This window comes from Phocoena sinus, chromosome 10, assembly GCF_008692025.1.
Source record: "Phocoena sinus isolate mPhoSin1 chromosome 10, mPhoSin1.pri, whole genome shotgun sequence".
Taxonomy (NCBI): domain Eukaryota; kingdom Metazoa; phylum Chordata; class Mammalia; order Artiodactyla; family Phocoenidae; genus Phocoena; species Phocoena sinus.
The window spans coordinates 67309803-67330575 of NC_045772.1; positions in this window are offsets into that span (position 1 = coordinate 67309803).

Genomic DNA, 20773 nt, shown 5'->3' on the forward strand with positions numbered 1-20773 from the left:
ACATGTTGGATTGAACATTTGTTCCCTAAACAACATTAGAATGTCAATAAAGAAAATTTTAAAAGTTCGAGCACGTAAGGACCAAGACAATAGAAGAGGAGAAAAGAACAGATGAGAGATTCAATAAAATTTTAGACGATAAAAAATAAGTGAAAACACTGTAATTAATCCAACAGAAGAGGGACAACTGAAAATGAAAATTTTATGGAGGGAGATAACCAAAAGAAATCATGGGAGCAGGGCAGGGCTTAGAACCAGAGGGACCCTGGTACCACTGACATAGAGGTGAAGGGCAGGGCTGACCCAGGAGGATTAGTGAACGTTTACACGAGGAGTATTTAGACCTGGGTTCCTTTCCACCTGGTATAGTTGGCTGGCTACCTCTTCTGCACTCTGACAGGTGACTGAAGGTTTACTCTCTCAAGAAACTGACCTAGAACAAATAGTAGGGTGATAATGGAAGGAATATAGAAAGGTTAAGTCAGAGTAGGAAGGCGGCAGGCAGGAGAAAAGTGTCCGCATCTGTTGGAATGTCTACCAGCTAAAGTGAGCTGATGTGAGGAAACGCCTTTCAGAAACCCCAGAGCAGCTTGGAAGCATTAAAGAAGCCTGTTCCTAGAAACATCAGGAGCAATGGTCCTTGGACAACCTGATAAGGGCTAAGAACCTTCAAGCTGAGTAGGAATAGAAGAAAAAAATGTTAAGTTGCTATTGAAATAAATGAGTATTCTTGCATTTAACCTCTACAAGCATAACCAGGTTTGGAAAGGATGAATGTCCTTCATGTACAGATAGTTCACAAAAGGAGAAATACAAGTGCTAGGTAAACGTATGAAAAAATGTTCAGACCCATACATAGGCAAATGAGATGCACATACAAACAAGGAGATGTCAGTTTCAACTAAAAATTAGCAAAGAATAAGAAGAATGAGACTATCCAGGACTCCCCTAGTGGCGCAGCGGTTAAGAATCCACCTGCCAATGCAGGGGACATGGGTTCCATCCCTGGTCCAGGAAGATCCCACATGCTGCAGAGCAACTAAGCCCATGTGCCACAACCACTGAAGTCCACGCACTCTAGGGCCCACGTGCCATAATTCCTGAGCCCACATGCTGCAACTACTGAAGCATGGGGGCCTCGAGCCCGTGCTCTGCAACAAGAGAAACCACTGCAATGAAGAGTAGCCCCTTCTCGCTGCAACTAGAGAAAGCTGGCACGTAGCAACGAAGACCCAACACAGCCAAAAAATTTAAAAAAAAAAAAAAAAGAAGAATGAAACTATCTAGTGCTGGCCAGAGAGTGTTGAAATAGGCTCTGGCATAATCCTGGTGGGAGTATAATAGACTATTATTCGAAGATGACTTGACAATATGGATCAACAGCTTTGAATATATTCATTCCTTTTGGCCCGTAAATTCTGGGAATCTCATCTAAGGAAATAACTAGAAATACAAATAAATATGAATAATAAAAGATGTTTCACATTCATTAATTTTAACAATTAGAAATTTTAAATAAACGAAATGTTCAGCAATAATATCCAAGTAAATTGTGTTACCTTGCTGCAACAAAATGTGATGCAGCCATTAAAATTTGTTTACAAAGAGTTTGTAAATTTGAAATATTGATGCAATATTTTAAACAGCGTATGCATTTGTATATATTGTATGTTCTCAACTATGTAAAAAAATCACTTGAAGGAAACATGCCAAAACATAACAATTTCCATGAGTGTTTGGGTTATAGATGTTTTCTTTGTTTTAAAAAAATTCTTAGTTGAAGTTTTGATATTCTAAATACATTCTTTAAAGGAATAAGTACTTTTGAAGAAGATCTGAAAAAATGAGTGTGTTTTTTATTAAACATACTTATCAGGGTAAGCAGATACAATGCATTTGTAGAGATGTAGTATTTTAAAATCTGAATTTATCTTGGGGAATGAGTAAACAAATTGTGGTAGGCAGAATGATGACCTCATCCCCCGCAAAAGGGGTCTACCTCCTAATTCCAGATCCTGTGAAAATGTTAGGCTCCATGGCAAGGGAGAATTAAAGTTGCAGCTAGAATCAAATTCCTAATCAGGACTTTCAGATGGGAAAATTATCCTGGATTTTCCTGGTGGGTCTGATATAATCACATAGGTCCTCATAAGTGGCAGAGAGAGGCAGAAGAGAGAGAAAATGAGAGAAATGGCAGAATGAGAAGGACTTGGCCAGACAATGCTGGTTTGAAGAGAAACAGGGCCCTGAACCAAAGAATGCAGGTGACCTGTAGAAACTACGAAGACAAGCAAACAGATCTTCTCCCAGAAACTTCAGAAGGAACCAGCCTGTTGCCACCTTGATTTTTAGCCCAGTGAGAACCATTTTAGATTTTAGACCTCCGGAATTATAAAAATACATTTGTGTTGTTTTAAACCACTAAGTTTGGAGTAATTACAGCAGCAACAAGAAACTCATACACCAACCGTTACGCCATCACTATGACAGAAGAAAAAGTCACTACTAAAATGACAAGTAGGCCAATATTTATATAATGGCTTGGGAGTATACAAAATGCTCTCAACATGCATTCGTTCATTGGATCCTCAAAGCAATCTTGTGAAGGAGAAAATGCATCCTTCTCCTGATTTTACAAATGAGAAAACCAAGACTTAAATGGCAAAACAACTTGTTAGAGGTTGCGCAGAACCACAGTTGGGATGAAGAGCCTGGCCTCTGACCTCAAATTTCATGCTGTGGTCTACTTCTCCCATGTACCTCGAACAAGGTTAAGCAAAAAGGAGCAGAACCTTTTGTAAAATGTGGGCCTCCACTTCGGCCACAAGTGCAGTAAAGAAAAAGAATGCTGTGGATGTTTGGTGTGTTAAATTTATGGGACTTATTTTCTACAAAACTTTTAAACAGAAGCCCAAACCCTAAAGTAATAGATAAAATTCAAACATCTCAAGCCTGTGATCCAGTTTTTTTTTCCTTCCATGTGGATAAATGGGGGAAATTCTTGGGGTCTGAGGAAGATGAACTGTCTGTAGCTTGGTTCACCTGCCCCCTCACTGACATCTCTTTGGCCTTTTCCTTCTCATGAATTCCTCCATCAGATGATGGCAAAAGAAATAAAAGGTGAAACTCCAAAACCAGACACATATATCAATGAAACAGGATAGAGAGCCCAGAAATAAACTCGTGCACTTATGGTCAATTAATATACAACACAGGAAGCAAAAGAAGGTGAAATTCAAGCCCTTTGTGATGGTTAATTTCATGTGTCAACTCGACTGAGCCACGGGTGCCCAGACATTTGGTCAAACCTTATTCTAGATGTGTCTGTGAGGCTGTTTCTGGAGGAGATTAACATTTGAATTTGTAGACTCAGTAAAGCAGATTGTTCTTCCCAATGTGAACGGTTCTCATCCAATCAACTGAATAGAAAAGAGGCTGAGTAGAGGGACCTTCACCTGCCTGATGCTTGAGCTGGGACATCAGTCTTCTCCTGCCCTCAGACTAGAACTTATGACTCTCCTGATTCTCAGGCCTTTGGACTTAGATGGGAACAATACCACCAGCTCTTCTGGATCTCCAGCTGGTGACCGTAGATCTTGGGACTTAGCCTCCATAATCCTGTGAGCCAATTTCTTATCATAAATCTCTCTTTCTCTCTCTCTGTGTGTGTGTGTGTGTCTGTGTCTGTCTCTGTCTCTGTCTCTGTCTCTCTGTACTTTCTGGTGATCCCTGGCTAATACATCTGGGAGTAACTAAATGTTCGTAAAAGGTCTAAATGAGGAAAACAGCTTCAAACTCCAAATAAACTAATTTGCTCTTCCTGGTTTCCTCTTCATTATTCCAGCCTTGCTCCCAACATTCAATCATTCAGGGATATGCACCAAGGATGGAACAGCTGATGCTTTTTTGGAAAGCCGAACAGACTGTCAATACTTAGGGGTTTACTCTGCCAGGGCTTAGCCAAAACCTCAACTGCAGATGCAGTCAGATCCCAAGGGCAGGGACCTGGGCCTGAGGCAAGAGCAGGGCAGGGTGTCTGGAGAGGGGCCAGTCTACTGGGTAGGAGGGAAATGAGCCCAGAGTGTCTGTTGACTGATGTTTTGATACATGTTTCCCACTCTTTCTTCTAATATTTTCCAATTATAGTCTCAACAACCATCATGGCCACAAATTACCTTTTAATAAAAAGGTTGCAAGTTCACTTGTAGAAAATGTATCTGGAAGAAAGGCTGCTACCTCTACTCCGTTCCCCTGCTTTCCCCTTGCCTCTCCCCTCTGCCTCAGTCTCCAGCTGTACCTCTGCCCTCCTGACTCTGCAGGCTTAGGTGGTAAGAAACTTGCCCTTCTTTCCCCTCCCTCACATCTGGGGGGGGTGGTGGTGCAGTAGCACTCCCCTCCCCTGTTGTGTGGAACCCAGATGTGACCCTCTACCCATGACCACTGGGTTCAGCCACTGTGCCCTGCAGAGTTGTGAGAGGCATACTGCCTGACTGGGCTTCACTCTACACCCATCGTGTAGGCCTCTGGCCTTTCTCTACCCTGCCCCATGTTTAGAGAACTAGGCTTCTACTTAAGGTCCATTGCCCCATCGCCCAGTGAGGACCCAAGCCATCCATCCCTGAAGCTCTCCTTGAACCCTCATCTTATGACAGGCCCTCTAACGCCCTTGAGCAGACCTCACAGATGCCAGGTACTTGCTGACCTGGCCTGATGGATTCCCAGTGTCTGCATGTTTCTGCAGTTGTAGAGACTGCAAACTTTTCCAGTCTGATCAAACCTCAAGCTTTTCCAGTCTGATCAAACCTTCAGACCCCAGGGTTTTCCAGTCTGATCAAACCTCTCGCATAAACCTGGCTTGTTCCCAGTACCATACTGCCTTCAGGCATACTGTATGGCCCATACCTGAGTCCTTCTCCGGCCTATTTTGCTGCAAGCATGGAGGTGAGTTTGAAATAATTGCCAAAATGTTCCTGAAGTACTGTGCAGTGTTAGAAAAAAAGATCTCAGAGGGGAATTGGGCCCCTGTCTGTGTCCCGCTGGCACATTTCTGGAGAACTAAGAGTTTATCATTCCTGGAAACAGGATTTCAAAGGCTGAGGAGTGAGGTGGCTAGTAAGGGTGGAGGGCAAGAGACCAGCAAGTACTGAGCAGCTACACTTGCTGGGAGCTTTAGATGTTTTGATTTTTTTAATTTTCACCATACCCACACAAGGCAATGAACATTACTATTTTATTTTACAGGTGATGAAAGTGAAATTCAGAAAGGTTGAGTAAGCTAGGGTGCTATGGTACCAGGATTCAAATCTGCATTCTTCTCTATCTTATATTAGTCCTTTGAGTTCTGTGTTTCTTGAAATGCAAGCTCCTACTTTTCTGGCCATAGGAGATGATATATTGAACATCTTTCCTGGTAAGTGGTAGAAAAGTGTTTTTCTTGACGCTTTGAATTGAAAAAAGCTCTGACCACACTCTGGAAAGGTACATTTTTAGATACACTAGAAGTTTTAGTAGTACAAATAACTAGCATTTCAGTTTGACACAGGAGACATTTTGTCTCAGCATCACTATAAGGTATAAGAAATAAAATAAGTGTACTGTCTCTACTTTCTTTTTTTTCTTTTTTTTAGATGTATATAAATTAAATTTATTTGCTTTTTCCTTATGAACTAATGGTGTGTTTAAAAATTATTTTAAATTGAATCGCATAATTGATCAAAACAACCCAGATATATAACAAATTCTGACAAATAATTATTAAAAATAACAAAGTTATATCTACTTTCTTAACTGGGGGAAGGGAACACCTTTTATATAGCCTTGTTTTGTGAAATACTCAGCAGATCATCTTCAATCATAAAGCTGGCTTTGTTTCTTTCTCACTGTGCCCTGCTGCCCCCTGTGGAGCCTGCCATGATGTGTGGAGGGTGTTCTCATAGGTGCCTGTACAGGGGCTCGCTGCCAGTGGTAGCAGGTGTAACCGATGCCGAGGCCTCCCCGCGCTGGCCGTATGTCATCGCAGGTTGTCTGCTCTGAATTGATGAACCCTCAGTGAAGGCAGATGTGCAGGCTTTTTCCAGGCCTTTCCAAAAGAGAAAAAAACAAAGCCTTCTATTTATTAAGGTAAAGTCAAAAAGGGTTTCACCTGAAGACAATGGTTTATATTGAGCTTGTAATGAACGTGATCCTCTAATCCAGTGGGTTTTTAAAAAACCTTTCTCAGATTCCATTTTCTTTTGAAAAGCTGATAAAAGTGATTCAGCTTTTACTCCAGGAAAAGATAAACATATATACCTCCAAACAAAATTTTGTATACTTTCAAGGCATACATGAAGCCCCAGGGGTATGAGGACCCAAACTAACACCTCCCTCTAGTGTATATATTCGCGTTTTCTTCCATTTATGAGAACACAGTGCCTTCCTGAGCTTGTGGTTATATAAAACTCTATATTTACTTTGACATTCATACAAATGAAATCTATCTGGGCTCTTCCTTATCAGTTTAGGTCTCTACTGCATAAAAATTCACCAAGTAAGAAGAACCTTTGGTCATCCTTTTCAACAAGTGAGGCTTAGTTATTTAGGTTCCTCCCAGATACATTTGGCTATTGTCACTTCCAACTCATTTCTACTCTTGGTCCAGTGGTTGGGGAGTGGGGAGAGAGGGGGAAAGAGGAGTATGTATCAGAATCTCTTGGAGGGATATTCAAACGATGCCCTCTATTTTTCCTCTTCCCAAGATGGGACTCAGAGTTGCAGACGGGCCAGCCATCTTTGTGATGCCCAGTGGAAACAGGGAGACTTTCTAGTAGGAGGTACAACTCTATCACAATTTGTGCTGCTGACTACAGTGTCGTGTCCTAAGAGAGGGTAGGTGGTTCAGAAGAATCACAGAATCAGAGAATGTTAGAGTTGGGAAGAAACAACATAAAAGTTTTGATTGTGACTGTTAGCAAGAGACACATTGTCCATCCTCGTCATTTTTTTTTAAAGGGGTGACATTTTTATTCAACAAAAACATTTTTATTCATTACAAAAATAACCAGGATGCTTATGGTGGCAGAATCAGGAAGGAGCCGCCCCCCACCTCGCTTTTGTGTGAGCAGGCACCCCTTCCACACAGCCCTTGTGACTCAGGGTAAGGCAGCGGCAGGCACAGCTCTGCACAGGAGGCCTGGCCTTAGGGTGGGAGTCTGGACTTGGCTAGCCCTGTCCACGCTGAGCCTCCCCTCCCCACTTTAAACAGCATGCTCAGGTCAGGTTTCCCAACATCAAGCATCCCCCCCCCCACTTCCCCACCACTGAGGTCCTCAGCAGGACCAACTGTCTTGGAAACTTTCATCTACTCACCTGTCCAGGAAGATAGTGAAAAACCATACACACACGATGGAAATAAGAGTTGTGCAAAATAATACAAGAGATTGTATTCTAATTTTTCTATTCTATTCTATCCTATCCTATTCTATCCTATTCCATTCCATTCCATTCCATTCTCCTCTCCTCTCCTCTCCTCTCCTCTAGTACCATACAGTTCCAAGTCATTAAATTAATGAGTTATGACCATAATTTGAAAAACAATTATGCAGGCTAATGGTTTTCAAAGTAAGTTCTTGCAATTCCCTGATGAGGTGTCTCAGGGCTGCTTGTGGTGAGGGTGAGGGTGAGGATGAGGAGATGAAGGAGAAGGAGAAGGGAGAGGCAGAATGAAGTAAACGCCCAGTACCTCACCCCACCCACAATCAGAGGAACTCCATTAAGTCTTTTAAAAAAATGTATTGGGATTCTGTGTAACATTTTATTTTAAAAACATTGAAAACCACTGACTTAGCCCATTTTACAGATGAGAAATTTAAATCCAAGATTAGGTGACATATTCAAGTCATGCCAGTAGTTAGTGACAGAGCTCTACTCTGATTTTTTTTTTTTTTGGTCCCATCATTCTTTTAATATGTGTGTATATTTGGTAAAATGTCACATGGTTTAGAAGAACTTATGAAGAAAGTCAAGAATATCCCACCCTTCTGTCTGCCTCCGTTTTTAGACTTTCATAGCTATTTTCATAACTCACGTAACATGTTTGTCTCCCTCCTCCTTCATTTATCACTTTTAGATGACCCTATTTACTCCCCAGTATGAAGGATGGGGACTTAGCTCACTTTCCTAACACCCATCTCCTCTTTCCGTCTCCCTCCACCTGTGTTTTCTAGTTAGGTTATTATTTTTAGTTCTACAATTGATTACCTCTGTTATTTTAAGTGAAAATCATAGCCCTGTATTTCTTATCAAACCCTGATCTATTGCTTTTTGTAATGTACCACTTCCAGCACCTCTAAAAACAACACCAATACTGAGAAACTTTAGTTGACAGTAAGATGAATTAAAGTGTGATGTGCTTCTTCCAGAAGCTATAGAAAATTTACACTGTATTATTAGAGATATAAAGTTTGAAATAGGTGAATCCACAAGAGAATTTCTGTAATACTCACAAACACACACAATTACTATCTGGTCCCTAGGAACAGAGACCAGATATTCTGCCTCTTTCTACCCTCTGTCACACCTAGCTTTGTACCTTCTGTTCAATCACAAGAGTAAAACTCAAACTAGTGAATGAAAATTTGGACATGCCAGGTCTAGGTTCAAAATAAGAGCTTTCTTCTTCTTCTTCTTCTTTTTAATTTTTATTATTTTTAAAATTTTATTTTTGGCTGCGTTGGGTCTTCGTTGTTGCTTGCGGGTTTTCTCTAGTTGCGGAGAGCGGGGGCTACTCTTCGTTGCTGTGCGTGGGCTTCTCATTGTGGTGGCTTCTCTTGCTGTGCAGCACTGGCTCTAGGCACATGGGCCACAGTAGTTGTGGCTCGCGGGCTCAGTAGTTGCGGCTCGCAGGCTCTAGAGTGCAGGCTCAGTAGATGTGACGCACGGGCTTAGTTGCTCCGTGGCACGTGGGATCTTCCCGGACCACGGCTTGAACCCATGTCCCCAGCATTGGCAGGTGGATTCTTAATCACTGAGCCACCAGGGAAGTCCCAGTATAAGCTTTCTAATAAACAAGCCCTTCAAATATGGATGGGGCTGCCATGTAAACTGGTGGGTTCCCTGTCACTGTAAGTGTCCAAGCACAGGAGAGAGGATCACTTGTCAAGGTTTTTGCAGAAGGGTAAATGGCCTTTAGGTTATTTTCAACCCTAAGATCTTGTGATTCTGTGAAATTAATGATGTGTCTCACAAGGTGAGTGAGGTGTTACCTTGTATCATGCATTCCCAATGAGGCAATATCTCCCTCAGTAGGACAAAAATTGGTTTAGGGGATGTGTGAAAATATCTCAGCTATTACACCCGCCAAAGGCCACATAAACAGATATACAATGTATCTGTGGTATTAAAAGTTTATGGCAGGTGGGGATTAGTAATAAGAAGTCTACAAAGTCTGGTGGGTGGATGGGCAGGCAATGCGCACAGCTGAAAATACTGAAAAATAAGTTAAGAAACACTGCTAGGCTCCACGTTACATTGGTAAGTCCCGGTGTTTGTCATATTCCCTCTCCTGGGAGGTCTTCTCTGAACCTCATGCCCTTTTGTCCCTGTGTACAATGATAGCTCTCCTGGTCCCATAGCCTGCTCTGCAAGTCATCTTAAGAGAAGCAGTTTGGGGAGGGATGCTTAATAGACTTGGATTTGCACCTGTTTCTGGCATTGAATAGTTTGTATGACCACTGATGAATTATGTAATCTCACCAAGTCTGAGTTTCCTTTTCTTTAATGGACATAATGATAGTTCCTTCTACATAGGGTGCCTGGAATGTTTAAACTCAAAAGTGTGGTTCTAGAACCACCGTCTTAGGCATCACGCAGACGCTTGTTAGAAATGCAGAATCTCAGGCTCCACCCCAGATTTACCGGATCAGGAGCTGCATTTTAACCAAATTCCCAGATGACGTGCAGGCACGTTAAAATTTGAGAAGAATTAGATTAAATAAAATAATGCTTGTAGAAGAGTTTATCCTAATACCTGATAATGAACATTATAACTACTAATCTCTTTCTCCCACATACACTATCAGCTCCACATCAGGACTCTGTCCTATCCATCTTTATGTCTCCAGCACTCAAGGCAGTGCCTGGCAAATGTATGTATTGATGGAAAGTCTGTTAGGTGAATAGATGAATGGGAAGCAGAGTGGGAGAAAAGACGATGCTTTCTTCCTGAATATGGCTAGAGATGGTTTTCCTGCTCAGAGGCCTGTTATCTGACTCACAGCTACTTCCCCTCAGTCTGTAAAGAAAGACCTTCTCCACTGGGGACTTTCTTCTTTTCGGTTTTGAGGGCATGCACATTTAATTAAGAAACTTTCATTGAGTGCCTCATTTGTGTAAGTCTTGTGCTTACACAAGAAAACAAAGATGAGTCAGACGTCCTCACCCTCTGCCACTGTATGTGTATTTGTGTATTCTATCACAAATCTCTTGCAATACACTCATTTCAACCTTATCTTGGCTTGAAAGATAAGGAGAGAACCGAAACATATGGGGTTTGTTGGCACACTGGGGCTGAGTTATGAATACTGTCACAGACACAGGAACCAAAAGATTCAGACAAGGAAAACAAGCTTTAATAAAAGGTTCCAGAATTTAGACACCTTTTTCTCCCCGCTGCCACCGTCAATGAACCCCTATTCCTCCAAAATGAGGTTTCCTGCTGCAAGTACCCTTCAGGTTCTGGGAAATATATCCTCAAAGTCACATTCCTTTTTTGTCAGTTTGGATGGTCCAACACATTTGCTTCTTTTGTATTTGCTGCTTGCAGATAATTCTTTCTTAGAATAGGTAAGCCATCTGTTGACAAGCTATCAACATAGTTAGCCCTTTGTGCAAACTATTCACCTCCTTTGTTACAGTACCCAGTGGAGTGGGAGAAAACAGGCTTTCTTGCCCTCCCTCTCATTCCCTGTTTGAAGTTTTGCATCACTGGAAAACATCCAATTTTTTTTCTTCTGTAAGAAAGAACGTTCTCTCTTGACTAATCTATTTGAAGTCATGTTTTCTCCTCAGCTACAGAGTTGCATCAAAATGTTACTGTTTATTAAGTATGATTGATTCCCTTTCTGGGGGCATTTTAGATCTCACTGGGAGACTAGGGAGTGGCTGGGTCAACTCTTGGAGAGAAGCATGGAAACATACCTGGATGCCCTGGTAAGGGGCCACGATAGTTCAGGGCACTGGTGATTCAGGGCGCCAGAGAGATTCACTTTGTGGTTCTGTAACACCTTTCATCTAGGAAGCTGAGGGCTTTCCGCATATGAGGTCAATTGCTAAGGGCAAGTATTATGAGTGTTATTCTTTGTACTTGGAGATAGCACAGAGGATGGTGTTACTGCCCAGGTGCACACAGTGGCTTAGAGCTCCCGGGAGGTCCTGTAACCTTGCCTCTGAGTCTGCCTCCTGCATGGCGGAGAGATGTGGATTTGGGAATCGGTTCAGCTTACGACTGGAATCTACACCTGGATGTCCCATAAGCCCCCAGTTCAAATGTGCCGAGCGCTCTGTCCCTTCTCCAGATTCACTGTCTTGGTTGCTAGTATCACTATACATCCGATTGCTGAAGTCACCTAGATCTTTAGCATCTAGTACAGTACCCGGCATATTTGGGGTCTATTCACAATATCTTCCCTCTCCTCCCATTTATACCTTCCTACAAAAATTTCTTGATGCTCATCCTTAACAAGATTCTATAAGCATAGTAGCTTAGATAACTCAACTCCATTGATAAATGTGCAATTACGCCTTACCAACATCATAAGTCCACAAATGAACAACATAATTTTGAAATCTATACAAATATGGACACAATATGAAATATTAAGTTTTTATTGTATAGAGTAAAACAAACCTCCAAATGAAACAGTAAGATGCTATCCCTATAGACAGATACTATAATTTTTGTAACCTTTCTGTACTGCTGCTCAAATCTAAAGAATTTATGAAGTCAAGTCAGCACTCAAGACTGGCATTGCCCAATAGAATTTTCTGTGATGAAGAAGATGTCCTACAAACCCACATCATCCAAGCCACACGTGGCTACTGAGCATTTGAGACTTGGCTAGTACCGCTAAGGAATTGATTTTATTTCTTTTAATCAATTTAAATTTAAATGACTACCTGTGGCTAGTGGCTACCATAATTAGCAGTGCAGCTCTAGAAAACCAAGCAACTCTAGATAACATAGGTGAATACTTACAACTAACTCTGAGAAACTCGTGGAAATTTTTTTTCCCGCACTTTGCCTGTAAGAATCCCCATGACCCCAAACTATCACATTTTGTAGACTGTGAGGCACCATTAATTTCAAAATGCATCATTATTTTATGTACTATGAAGAAAAAAATGCTGTCAGTTATCATTGTAAGATCCATTGATTGTCAGATACATTCTAATTTCAGCGATTTAAAAATCCTGGGAAAAATTGTAGAACCAATGAAAAATGGTACCTTAGTTATTCTGATAGTTTCTGAGAAATTTCTTAGATGACTTTCAAATGTCAAAAATTATTTTTCTATTAATTTCGAGTATAATTTAGATCACTATTATAGAGAGAAAAGACTGGGCAGTATCATTTCTGGCTCAGTTTAATTTTTAAGGTCAAAATATCTGGCAGTAGGAATTGAAATAATAACCAAAAATATTTACAGATTGTTCCTAAAATGTTCATTCATTCATTTCAAGAAATGACACATGTGTATTGATATTATGGGTGGGGTTTGTGTTGGCACATTATTTTTTCACTTATTTCTCCCCAACACTTTTTCATTTACTTTCTCTGTTTCCTTTGTTCGGTATACTGTACACCTTGTCTAAGTGCTAGAGTGTATGTTATGGTTAATATAGATTTCAACTAACCTCAGAACTATGTGATTATATATTATTTTCCTGTGACATTACGGTATCATCTTTAAAGTTTCCTAAGTCTTCATCTTTTAGCTCAAGGCAGTTTGAGGGGAATTCTTTTTTTTTTTGTGGTATGCGGGCCTCTCACTGTGTGGCCTCTCCCGTTGCGGAGCACAGGCTCCAGACGCGCAGGCTCAGCGGCCATGGCTCACGGGCCCAGCCGCTCCGCAGCCTGTGGGATCTTCCCGGACCGGGGCACGAACCCCTGTCCCCTGCATCGGCAGGCGGACTCTCAACCACTGCGCCACCAGGGAAGCCCTGAGAGGAATTCCTATATTTACCTAACCTTGCTCTCTAACCTCTGTCAAGACCCTCTGTGGTTCCACCTTCCATTTTGGAGACATCTTAAAACCAAGGCACAAATCTGGCTTCCATCACTAGAACCATCTCTAACTTTGAAGTGATTTAAACCCAAATGGCATGTCTTTTAATATTTAGAGCATTAAGCCCTAATCCATCCTGTTTAATGCTTTCACTGTATTTCTTAAGATGCAAAGAAAATGCCCCATCCTTTACCCAGCTGAAACAAATTAATATGTAATTTCAATCAAATAAAATCATTTTCTCCTGAAATTCACTCCATATTCTCCAATGCCTTGGACTTTAATAAAATTGTTAAAATGTGTGTGAGGTTTAAAAAAATAGCTGGGCTCTTGAATTCAAGCTGACCCGTGACATCTTTTGGTGGCATTTTAAAACTCCTGGTCAACCCAAGTATTCTTTCATCTAACAGAAAATTAAAATTTAAAGCAGCGTAGTGTTTGGGAATGATTACTTAAATCCAAGAATAAGGTGAAAGTGATAGAAAGGGGCCACCGATTAGGCCAAATAGGAAACACTCTAAATATGAGTCATAGTACTTTTAAAAACATAATTTGAAGAAGGGAAACAAGACAAAACAAAACAACAGAGAGAGTTTGGAATCCTTTATCCTAAAGGCAAAGAGCCAGTTCTTCACCCACTCCCACAGGAGCGGTGACCCTGACAAAAGCCCAGAAGCCTACAGTACGTCTACACACACACACACACACACACACACACACACACACACACACACACACACACACACACACTTGAAATCCTCAGTGGTGCTGGTGCCTGCAAACGACCTTAGCAATCCACAGGCAGCCTATTTTACTCCCTCCGAGAGAGTGGATGCCTGGCATATGCTAAGTAACCCCCTGTTTTGTTCTATAATTAACAGAACCATAGTAAATATCACTTGCAAGTACCTCAGGAAGAAAGACAACTTTGAAGCAATTTCTCCCCCCTGTACCTTAGCATTTTCTTGTAGGAAAGCAGTGCTGTGTTATATCTTGCCTTTTCTTTCTAATGTAGTAAGTGCTAATTACACCCCTTGGGTACACGTTGGCTGCTGTGTTAAACACATCTAGAGTTGTTTTCTTATTACCATGAACAAAATATTTGACATGAAAAACGACCTGGGAAGGCTCTGAGGGACATTGGAATAAACTTCCATAATTTACAGGCTAAGTAATTCAAGGAGGTTGAAAGATGGGATTGTGTCTCAGAAGGAGATGCAGTAAAGTCCCTATTGTGTGAGCTTGTTTAAATGAGGAGATGAAATCAATATGATGTAAAGGAAAATGCCCCTGGAAGTAAGTGTGTGTGTATGTGTGTGTGTGTGTAGGGAAGATGGGGCCCCCGTGCCTTCCCCATCCACACTTCTCCAGCTCCTATGACAATGAAGGCACACTCTTCTGTGTTGCTACTTCTGAAGTGGGTTACGTTTTCAGTCCACTCACTCAGGTGTATAGAAATAAACCTCTCATCATTTTTCTATAACCTGACTAAAGTTTAATCTCAATAACTCAGCCCCTTTCCCTGGGTGGTCTTTGGGGTATTGCTGTGCTGGCCGCTGACGGTTACTTGGTCTTTGTCAGCCGTACCCTCGGGCATCCAGGATGGTGTCCTTGTTCCCTTCCAGCTCGCGGTGGTCATGCAGGTCGCTGCTGCAGCTCCCGGTCTATGTCTGCACTGCTCTCGCGTACGTGAGAGATATTCTCAGACTGTCTTGGGTGCTCCCACGTAGCTTCCCCTGCAGACCTTTCCTTTGCTGCCCATCAGGCTGGGCTAGGAAAATTCTGGGTTCCACCTGGGAAAGGAATGCATGGAGTCTCAGAGCCTGTCTGGAGCTGGAAGCATTGCCATGTGCCTCAACTGGACTCCTAAACCACAAAATCTGGGCTCGGGAAAGCGGCACGAGACAGAACAAGGATGGGCCCAGGATTCAGGGCCTCTTTCTTAGGAATAGAATTGTTTTAACTTCCCTATAGCACCCATCTCTGTTGCTCCCTCCAAAACCCCCTCCCCACCCCAGCCTTACTTTGAGATCATTATGCATTCTAAATCTTTTGTCTCGTGCCCTGAGTTTACTCAGGGCTTAGGTTTATACAGCTTAAAAAACAAAGCATCTGAAACTCAAAAGCTTTGGCTTTTGGCTGAATCTTCTCATCCCTGAAGGAATAAATGCTGCTCACCCAATGTGCGAAAAAGAGTGAGGGGTACTAGGAAACGAAGGGCATTGGTAATAGAATCAGTAAAAATCCCCAAATGTTGTCCCATCACATTAAAAAAAATCATATCCCTTCCTCCCTACACAGAGTTGAATTCATTGAAGGCAAAACCCAGCATATGTAGCCCGGACATATGTTCATCTGTGGAGAGGAAACATTTTGACTCAGTAGTTCCGGGCAGACTCAGCTGTTTGCCCCTCCACTCACAGACGGCAACTTCCCTTTTCTAAGAACATAATTACCAAGCCCTCTTTGTTCAAATCTCTGCTTGCATTATATTTTCCATGGAGGCTTTCTGGACTGAACTCACCCGGTTTCACCCCAGGAAACGCACCTGTCCCTCATACTGCTTGCCTTCCGCCCCTGGGGACAAGTGTAGTGCTGTATCTGTGTCCCTTTGTTCTCATGTGAGCAAAAGCTTCTCTTTGGGGACCTGGGATACTAACACTGACATGTGCATTGTACTTTACAGTTTATAAGCCTCTTGTGCCTGGACAGCAATCTCACAGGACAATGGCCCCGTGAAGCAAGGATCATTATTTTATTGTTGTTGTTGTTGTGTTTTTGCGGTACGCGGGCCTCTCACTGTGTGGCCCCTCCCGTTGTGGAGCACAGGCTCCGGACGTGCAGGCTCAGCGGCCATGGCTCACGGGCCCAGCCGCTCCGCGGCATGTGGGATCCTCCCAGACCGGGGCACGAACCCGTGTCCCCTGCATCAGCAGGCGGACTCTCAACCACTGCGCCACCAGGGAAGCCCAAGGATCATTAATTTAAATGTGATGCAGTGGAGGCTTTGGGGGATTAACTGGGTCCTTGTACTCTAGCAGGCAGGGTCTGGACTCAGACCTTAGCACTCAGGCCTTCTGACATGCAGTCCTCCTGCTTCACCTCCTATCAACCAAGGCTGATGTGAACTCCAATGAGATCATTCATTCATTTGACAAATATCTACTGAGTGTTTTGCATCAGTCCTGTATGAAACATGGGGTAATAAATGGTGATCAAAATAATTCCAGACTTTGCCCTCATGGAGCTTATAATTAGAAAAAAAATAATCACACAGACATATTGTTTTAAAAGGTATAAGGGCCTAGATGGAAAATCATAGAGAAATGTGGGAACCTATAACAAGTGGGCCTGATCTAGTTGGGGGATGTTGGGGAATGGTGAGAAGAATTCCCTGAGAAAGGGATGTTTAAGATGAGATCTGTGGGCACTAGCTAAGTGGAGAGAGGATGCAGCTAGGATTCCAGCGTTTATAGAGATCCTGAGGCAGGAGGGAACCTGGTGCTTGAAGGATGTAGTCAGGTTGGAGTGGAAGGCCAGGTGAGATGGAGCGCTCTCTGGGACCCTGTAAGATATATGGATTTTATTCTGGGTGCCATGGGAAGCCAAAGATGGGTTTTAAACAGAGAGGATTGTCTCGTGGCTGCCCTGTGGAGAACGGGCTGAGACAGGGCACCTGTGGGTGTGAGCGGTCATTTAGCAGGCCATTGCAGGAGTCCAGGCGACTCAAAAGGTAAAAAAGGTTTGAAAGCTGTAAAGAGCTGCTTTTATCATTATGTATGTATTTATCTGTTAGGGTCTTGGGCAGGAAAGAGATTGCACAATCAAATGGGGTAATTTGACCAGTGTTTCATAAAGGGACTACTTCTGAAGGTGCGGCAGGAACTAGGGAAATGAATACGGCGCTGTACCCCGGGGGCTGGTCCCACCACTAGGACTGAAGGGGCAGGCGAGGGAACGTTATAGAAACTCAGAGGCACCGCCGGACAGGAGCTGTGGCCTTCAGCGGAGGGATTCAGCCAACGCCCACTGCTCTGAGGCAATAAACACCCCAACCTGGGACTTCCCTGGCGGTCCAGTGGTTAGCACTCCGCGTTTTCACTGCCAGTGACGCGGGTCGGGGAAGTAAGAACCCACGAGCCCTGCGGTGCGGCCAAAAAACAAGCAAACAAATAAACATCCCAACCTTACTGTCCGCTCGATCTCTAGCATCTGGCAGTGTTCTCCACCTGGCTTTACCCAACCAGCCGTCGGGAAAGGAGGAGGCTGTCGACGCAGACCACGAGGGCAGGCTCCCGGGTCATAGAGCCAGGTGGAGGAGGGTAGAGAGTGGATCTCAGGGGCAAACAAGTCTTGCAACGCCATACGGATCACGCATTTTCCCCTCTCATTTCACACTCGTTCCCCCGCCACCACCAATGAAATGATAAATTCTTTGTAGGTAGAGATTATTTTCTCTTTCTTAATGCATTACTATGTCTGGTGATAGTACTCACCTTTGGAACAATAGGAAATTTTTCCTTTGATTTTTCTTCTTTTCAAGTATAATCATATTTAGTTTAATAGAATCCTGTGAAAATCTATTTTTCACAAAACCACCAAGCCCCTGGCAAGGGTACAAAGAACTTCTTATGAGGTGGGAGTTTTGTTCCTCTACTCCTCGAATTTCCACTGGAGGCTGTTCCACTAGAGCAGCCCTCTGTGCCCCTTGCTTGCCTCTCCTTGTGTAGGATGGGCGCCCAACCTGATGCTGGACCACAGCCTTAGATCCATGACTCACAATTGGATAGAACTAATTTATTAAAAGGCTGAGAGCATGAGAGATTTGGTTTCTTCCTCTTCTTTGTTCTGGACCAGGCCGAGGCTGCAACCCTGAGTAAGTACATCTGCCCTATAGTCCCAAGCCTTGCCTCCGGCTTGGGTCCTAACATCCAGGTGGGTGAAAGGGGACCCAGAGCTAAGAGCTTAAGTTAACCTATTTGATTACATTTCTTAGTTCTGTCCTCTGATGCAGTCCTTGTGGTAGTAGAGCTGACATTTCTATCTTGACTGATTCCTGAGTCTATCTTCTAAGTTAGTTCTAAAGCTGAGTGGGGAAGGGGGATATTTTTAATAGGACCCTGTATAACCTCAGTGCTGGGCCCTGCTAGCCAGGAAGAGGAAGTAGCACTGTGGCAGGTCCAGATCTCTTGCAGATGACACGGAGAGAGGTCAGGGGCTGGCTGAGACCTCAGGCTCTTGGAGATTGGAGGCATTACTTGAAGATATTCAATATGTAATATCTGGGCTGTAAAACGTCAGTCCCTATGGCTTGGAGAAGTGTTGGGAGTTTGGGCTTATAAGTCAGACAGACCAGTGCTTGAATTTTGGCTTTCACACGCTATAGCTGTGGGTCTTTGGCAAATTTCTTTAAGCTCTTTGGACCTCATCTCACCCGTAAAATGGGAATAATTACTACTATCTATGCTAGAGAGCTGTGTTAGGATTAAAGATGACAATGGCTGTGAAGTTCCTGGAACATAATAATAGCACAATAAATTTTAGCTCTTATTTTTATCATTGGCATAATTTAAGTAATTTTCCTAAAACAGGCATGAGTACCCCTCAAAATGCTAAAGGGCCCAGTATTTTCTCTCACTTCGCCTAAAGTTCAGGGTAGTAAGAAGTTCTCTGACACAGCGAAAGAATGTTCTGGAATACATAACTAAGGCTTCTAGTACTTTTACCTCTGGTAATGAGATCTCTGACCACAAGGTCGAATAATTGAAATACATCTCCTTTGTTACTAGAGGAGTTACTGGAATCCAAATACTCTCTATTGTGCTACTCAACTTTTGATATATGCAAATAATAGCTTCTATGATTTCCACATGTATATGTCTCAAATGGAACTTTGAACAAACCTTCTACACTTTGCCTAATTTAGCTGCTCTCTCAATTATGTGTCTTGTTATGCCTAGATTTGCACCTAGGTATAAATAATTGAGAGTTGATTCTACTGTGGGGTTTGATCTACATATTTGGAAACTTAACCTTTTTGTAAAATTTTACTTTTACACAGTTACTTTTACTAACATTTGGTAAAAGTTACCAAACTGTTTGTGAAATGATTAGAAAGCAACTCTGTAGAACCAAGGATGAAAGTGAGAGCAAAATCATTTATTTAGTTGTTTAATCAGTTATAAGCAAGATTTCCTTCTATTCAATAGAAAATTGATTGCAATTTATAATCTGTGTGCTGATGGAGGAAAGGTTAATGGAAATTTTAATGAAAACTAAATGGCAAATAACAGTTTTGGGTGTCTGAGGAGTTAATGCTCCCCAGATTGTACTTACTGAGCTTCTGAAATTTCAAAACAAGAGGATGGTTAGAAAAACACTGTAAAACATAATTATGCTAAATGAAGGGCATTCACTATTTGATTCCAGCCCAGTGGATTTTTCTTAAAACAACAAGAAAGACCTTACAGAACACAAAGTCAGAAACAAGACATATAGGAGAATAAATGAATGAGTTATGTTAGGTGGGAAACATAATTGGCAACTGAACCATCCTTTTTATTGGTTCTCTAAAGGCCTGGTCTTTGCCCCCTAGAAATATGGATACTTTTGTCATTTGAAAAGTTTCCTTTTCTTTTATCAATCTCCAGGCTCATAGAGCCTAGACAAGTGATTTACACAGAGTAGCCATCAATTAAATATTTGTTAATTTGGTAGATCCAAGCATGTTCTTGGGGAGGCTCATATTTCACTACTAGAGGAATAAGAATGGTGTTTGGGGCTTCCCTGGTGGCGCAGTGGTTGAGAGTCCGCCTGCCGATGCAGGGGACGCGGGTTCGTGCCCCGGTCCGGGAGGATCTCACATGCCGCGGAGCCTCTGGGCCCGTGAGCCACGGCCGCTGAGCCTGCACGTCCGGAGCCTGTGCTCCGCAACGGGAGCAGCCACGGCAGTGAGAGGCCCACGCACTGCAAAAAAAAAAAAGAATGGTGTTTGAAGGTAGGTCAGACTGACCTGCTCATGTGCTCTTAACTAGAGTTTCACTTTTTATATATTTAGTCAGTTAACACAGTGATTCAATATATGTATCTGGATGTCTCGCTTGTTCCCAGTTCTTTTGGAACCACAAAAAAAAAAAAAAAAGCTTCAGAGTGATACTGGAGAATTTGCTTCACTGGCTACCTTTGGGGTCAGTCAGTACCTAAAGAAGGTGACTAGGAAGTCCTTAAAAGTGTTACCTAAAATATGCTTGGTTAAATAGTACCAATTATCTCTGGAAGGCTTTTCTTTTTTGTATTTGGTGGACTCCTAGTCAGTCTTCAAGATTCAGTGGAAATATCTCTTTTCTGAAGTTCTACCAAAGTCTCCCCAAAGCAAAGTTTTATACATATATTCATATATATATATATATATATATATATGGTGTCATTATTATCTCCTTATACATGGTCATATTGTTTTGAAATTGTTTGTCATCTAACTCAAGCTCCTTGATATTAACAATTGCTGGTCC